The 6,000-nt window shown below is 44.8% G+C and overlaps 1 protein-coding gene across 1 annotated transcript in view; it reads right to left on the reverse strand.

Moving 5' to 3' along the window:
• Window positions 1-5,131, reverse strand: part of LOC137796155 (sodium- and chloride-dependent taurine transporter-like) — a 35,085-nt gene extending 29,954 nt beyond the window's left edge. Inside the window, exon 1 of the mRNA XM_068593881.1 lies at window positions 4,910-5,131. The gene's annotated coding sequence lies outside the window, so the exon portion shown is untranslated. The remainder of the gene's footprint in view (window positions 1-4,909) is intronic.
• Window positions 5,132-6,000: the final 869 nt, after the last annotated feature.

Raw genomic sequence — 6,000 nt, forward strand, 5'->3', positions numbered from 1 at the left:
ACGAGGAAACTTGTAATACAAAAAATAATTGTCTTCACGTAAGTAATGAACATGGGAAGTTTCATGGCGATATCTATTAGTGAATTATTTTTCCCAATGGACAGGGTGTGGGGTTGTTTGAGTTGGTCAGCGGTTCATACTGGTTCATGCTGGTTCACGCGTACGGAACCAGCGGAGGTTCATGAAGATATCCGATGTCGCTGACACAACGTCGTCTACTGGAAAGTCTGACAGCAGCTCCCGCAGTGCATCATGGGAAATGGTTTTATTCACCGTGTCACCATTTGCTCTCTCAGCTTCTATTTGATTTTTTTTTTTTAAAACTGCTTTGGGAATGCTGATGTGCTTCCGGCTGAGATTTTTCAAACACACAAACACACTCTTAATGAATGATTTAATAGCAAACAAGCCCGCAGTTAATACTGCAGCATTTTTTCCACTTAAATAAATATCCAAACATTCAGTTGGATACCTGGAAAATACCTCGTTGCACATGTTCCAATGCAGTTTACGCGTTTGAGTAAATTTTTTATTTTTTTCTTCTTTCTCCTCCCATAATCAGCAGCAAGAGAAAGTGCGAAGCCTCCAGAACCGGCCATAAGGACACAAAGACCGCATTCTAGTCGGAGGTGAGTCTCTGGCCGCAGGAGATCTGATGCGACCCCGAAGCTCACAGTGGCCGATTCAGAGGACTCGACGAGGACGGCCGAGATCAGATTAAATGTTAAGGCGTCAGGAGCCGACACGCAGTCGTATTTATGCAGCGTTCAGCGTACGGCGACACAGACGGTCACCAAACGGGATGGTACGCGTCCTCGTTTCCCACAAATGCTGACTCGGCGTGGTTGAAGAGCAGCTCGCCAACGAGAACGTCTCTATAAACTACTATCAACATCCAGCATGACGGTATCAGAAACGGCTCCTTGAGAGAGCCATAGTTTTTAAAACAGTGTTGTTTGGTGCCGTAACAACATCCCACACACTAATAAGACACCTTTGTGTAAAGATTAGGACCTTAAAGAATCACAAGAAAACAAAGCACTGGCATGTTAGGAAGGAGTTCCAGTCAGAAAACTGTGTCGTTCGGTTCAAAAATGGAAAAATTACTTGGGTAGCAGTAGTAGTGGTAAAGGTAGAAGTAGTAGTACTAGTAGTAAAGATATTAGTAGGAGTAAAGGTATTAGTAGCAAAGGTAGTAGTATTGGTAAAGGTAGTAGTAAAGATAGTAGTAGTAGTAGTAGTAGTAAAGGTAGTAGTAGTAATAAATGTAGTAGCAGTAAAGGTAGTAGTAGTAAATGTATTAGTAGTAATCAAGGTAGTATGAGTAGTAAAGGTACTAGTAGTAAAGATAGTTGTAATTTTTGGGCATTTTAGAAATGTGGGCAGACCAAAAAGACTTCAGGAGTTAGAAATGTCCGCAGACAAAAGAAGAAAAAACAAGTTTTGTGACTTTAAAGGTACTAATAGGGATTTTATACGTTTTTTAGACTCCCACAAGTTTGTAGGGTTACTGTAGATGTGTCTTTTATTGAAACACAAAGTTGTAAGGGGTACTTATCAACGTTTTAGTGAAACGTTGATAAGTTCACCTTACAACTTCCAGAGTTTTCGTAAGTACTTTAAAAAAACAGTTTAAACCATATGTCTCTTCTCACAAGGGTTACGGCCATTTAGACGATGTGAATAAATGCTCGAGAGGCATCGCTAACCTAGCCCCAGAGCGAGGGTCCAACACGGGCACCAGAAGGCTAATCGAGACCCCGACGCAGGTTGGAGGATCGCGTGATCGTCCTCTTGCAGGTCGATGAAGTCGGGGGTACTCGGAGAAATGACCCGACCGGCAAAGTTGTAACCGCTTCCCCTCCTCTGGGTTTCCTTCCCACCGATGTCGTTTCATGCCTCCTTTCATACTAAACCGTCACCGCAGTGAAGAGTGAAGGCATGCGCGGGTCACGGCCATGCGGGACTCCCCCTGGGGGGGTTCCCGTCGGATCTCGACCAATGAGGCGCCGGTGTTGTGGTTTGAAAGCAGATCCCACACGTAGGTGAGATGCTGACGCCTGGTGGGGGCTGGACCCGTTCAGGCATTTTTACTTTGAAACGCAGGCTTCTTTCTTTGTGTCGGCCGCATGGCGACGTCCCGACACAGAGGTGAGCTTCAAGGACTCGCTTAAGTGTTGAGGTGGAAAAGATGCTGGAAGCTGACTGAACCTCTGTGAGGCCTTATTCTCCAAAAAAAATGCATTTATTTATTTTTCACTACTACTAATATTTTTACTACTCATACTGACTTAAGTACTACTAATTTTACTACAACTTTACTAACACTATCTTTACTACTAGTACTACCTTTAATACTACTACTATCTTTACTACTACTACCTTTACTGTTAGTACCTTCACTACTAGTACTACCTTTACTACTAATACCTTCACTACTACTAATATCTTTACTACTAATACTAACTTTACTACCTTTACCACTACTACTACCATTACTACTACTAACTTCACTATCTTTACCACTACTAATACCTTTACTACTAGTACCTTTACGACTACTACTACTAACCTTACTACCTTTACCCCTACTACTACTTTTACTACTAATACCTTTACTACTACTACCTTTACCACTGCTACTACTACTTTTACTACCTTAACCACAACGACTATCTTTAGTACTCCTACCTTTACTACTACTACTACCTTTACATATATTCCCTCTTCTTCAATCACTGAGGCCGATCACCAAAAATATCCATTTAAATGTTCGGTGTGTTCAAGAAAGACAAACGAGAGTAAAATATTCTGTTAAGGGTCTGAGAATGTTTGTACTTCATCGAGAGAACGTAGAGACGTTTGACATTAGTTTTAATGAAGATTCACCGGAGAGAAACTGAAGTTTGAAGACGCCGGACTTCCTTTTTAGAACGATAGTGCAGTTAATAAATAAAACTACATCTACCATAGAGAGAAATTGCCGTCACCATTTCCAGGTAAACAAGTTGATTGGGGTCAATTTCCTTTTTGATAATTCCAAAATCTGTCTTTCTTTTTGTGGAGGTCAGTCTGAAGACGCAGCACAGGAGGTGTGGTGTCGATCGAGCATCCTCGGTGCTCACTAGGGACCTGCATGTTGCCTCTAGCGCCACCATCAGGCCTGTCGGAGCACAGTCCCTCTCGCACGGCGTCAAAACCAACAGAAGTTATCGTCAGACACTCGTCACATTGAGGATATACGAAGTGAACCACAAAAACAAGAGGGATCGGCAGCAGAGCAGAGGGAGGGAGGGAGGGAGGGAAAGAGAGAGAGGGAGGGAGAGAGCGAGAGATAGAGAGGGAGGGAGAGAGAGAGAAAGGGGCGTGGGATGGAATAAACCCACCATGAAGACTGCCATTCATCTGTGTATTTCTGCACTGAAACAGTCTTTACTGCGCTGATCTCGTAGAGTACACACAGACACACACACAGACACACACACACTTGTTTCAACGTTGCCGTGTTGACTCAGGTCTTTGTGGTAATCTTTCACTGCATTGTCTCCATGTTTGGAGTTATTGTCACTCATACATTTAGAAATATGTTTCATGTCGTTTGCTTTTGGCAAAAGTACACAAAGATATATATATATATATATATATATATATATATATATATATATATATATATATATATATATATATATATATATATGAGGGAGAGAGACAGAAAGAGGGACAGAGAGGAGAGGGAGAGAGACATAGAGAGAGGGAGAGAGAGACATAGCGACAGAGAGAGAGAGAGAGAGAGAGAGAGAGAGAGAGAGAGAGAGAGAGAGAGAGGGAGAGAGAGAGAGGGAGAGAAAGGAGAGAGAGAGACAGAGACAGACAAAGAGGGGAGAGGGAGGGGACAGACATAGAGACAGACAGAGAGATAGAGGGATACATAAAGAGACAGAGGGGGAGAGAGCGACAGAAAGAGAGGGAGAGAGGGAGGGGAGAGAGACATAGAGACAAACAGAAAGAGAGAGAGAGAGAGACATAGAGACAAACAGAAAGAGAGAGAGAGAGAAAGAGAGAGAGAGAGAGAGACATAGAGACAAACAGAAAGAGAAAGAGAGAGAGAGAGAGAGAGAGAGAGAGAGAGAGAGAGAGAGACATAGAGACAAACAGAAAGAGAGAGAAAGAGAGAGAGAGAGACTCGTGGTCGAGAGAAGCTGCGCGCGATGTGCAACGTGCGACCGACCTTCCTCTATCTCTCTCTCTCTCTCGCGCGCGCCTCTCTGAGCGTCTCATTTCCCTCTTCTTCCTCTTCTTCTTCTTCTCGTCTTTAATAACGGTAGAATAACGACAGTACATGAGGTGAAGTCACCGCGCTGTTAGACTGAACCTCCAGATGTGTAACGCGGCGACAAAGCAGCAGCAGCAGCCCGACGCCTGCAGCTCCGAGGCAGACAAAAGCTCCACATCCTTCACCGGAGGGAGGAATAAACCCCACACAACATGTGATGCTCACACACAGGACATGCTCTGGAAACGTGGGGAGGAGGAGGGGGGTTGGGGCATTTAAAGATTTAAAGATATTTAAATTAAAAAAACAGACAAATCCATCAAAACCCACGCACACGCAGAGATAACCAGCACGCAGCTTCCCCATCTGCGTGAGCACAGACACACAACGAGAAGAAAAGGAACCCAAGTAAACACAATAAAATGCACACACAAAAGATCCTAATTGAGGAAATCCACCAGAGAGCTTCTATAGAAACACATCTCATTCAAGACGCATTTAAAACCATCATTACGATAGTAAATCACAATGATGTGACTTTTTATTTATTTAAAAAAAGCACAGTCATCCCTCTCAGAGTGTTTTTAGAGATGTGCAGCGAGGATGTAAATGTGTGTGTGTGCTGTGTGTCATTACCTGCTCCGTTGATTCAATGTTGAATATTATTTTTGTCCTTTTCTTTTTTAAATGTCCTTTTTTTGAGCGCGCGGGCTTTCCGTTACGTCTCGTCTTGTCCGTGTCCGCGAGAGCGACTGAAGGAGGGCTCGTGATTGTGTGCGCGCGTCGGCGGGTGTAGCTTATATGTTAGCCTGTTTATAAAGCTCTCTTTCTGACCTTTGTCTCTGTGAGCGATGGTGGTGGTGGTGTAGGGGGGAGGTGGGGGGGGAGGCGCGCGAGGCGGGGAGAGGGGGGGGGGGGGGACATGAGACATCCGCGGCGGCGGCAGTGGAAAAACACCGGCCTGCCTCCTCGCAGAGCAACAGGAGCCGCGTGACGCGGCGCGAGGACCCGCCTCTGATTTTTCTGTCAAGTGCGCCGCGTTTGCGCGAGCGAAAGTGTATGTACGTATGTGTGTGTGTGGCGCACCTTTTCACACACACACACACACACACACACCCCAAAAAAAAACATCACCACCACACCGGCGGTTGAACCCGGTCCCCGAGGGCCTCGCGCCGGTGCCCCCCACCAACCCACCCTCATTCCCCCTACCCCCCATCACTTTCCTCGTCTCCTCGTGTCCTCATGTCCTTCATCACTTAAAGGCTCCGCCAAGTGATAGGAAATGTTTCCGGTTTTCACAGCAGGGGTGGCGAGTTTTACGAGCAGCACGTGAACGCAGCATTTGAGGGGGTTAGTGCTCCCCTTTACCCATTTTATTACGAGCCTCCGGAGTCAACGTCTCACTGAACAGTTAAAGTAAAAACTACATAAACAGGAACAACTTACAGAGCTATTCATTTACCTCAGGACTCAATACCGGCCTGCCACAACAGTCCCTTAATGTTATATTAGAGGTCAGGTGTTTACTGTTATTCTATTTTTTATCAAACGTATAAATGATGTTTTTGGGGATTTTCCTTTGTGTGTATGAGGATAAAAAAAACGTGAATGTGCAGCATGCTGTTGATAATGTAATGTGCTTCTTATCGTGTTTACCAGGAGCAAACTCTCCCTGACGGTTTCAATCCAGACTGTTGACTTCCACCGTGTTGACGGCTTGTGAG

The sequence above is a fragment of the Clinocottus analis genome, unplaced genomic scaffold (assembly GCF_023055335.1).
Source record: "Clinocottus analis isolate CAN_PGR_092001 unplaced genomic scaffold, fCliAna1.0.p SCAF_3, whole genome shotgun sequence".
NCBI classification, from domain to species: domain Eukaryota; kingdom Metazoa; phylum Chordata; class Actinopteri; order Perciformes; family Cottidae; genus Clinocottus; species Clinocottus analis.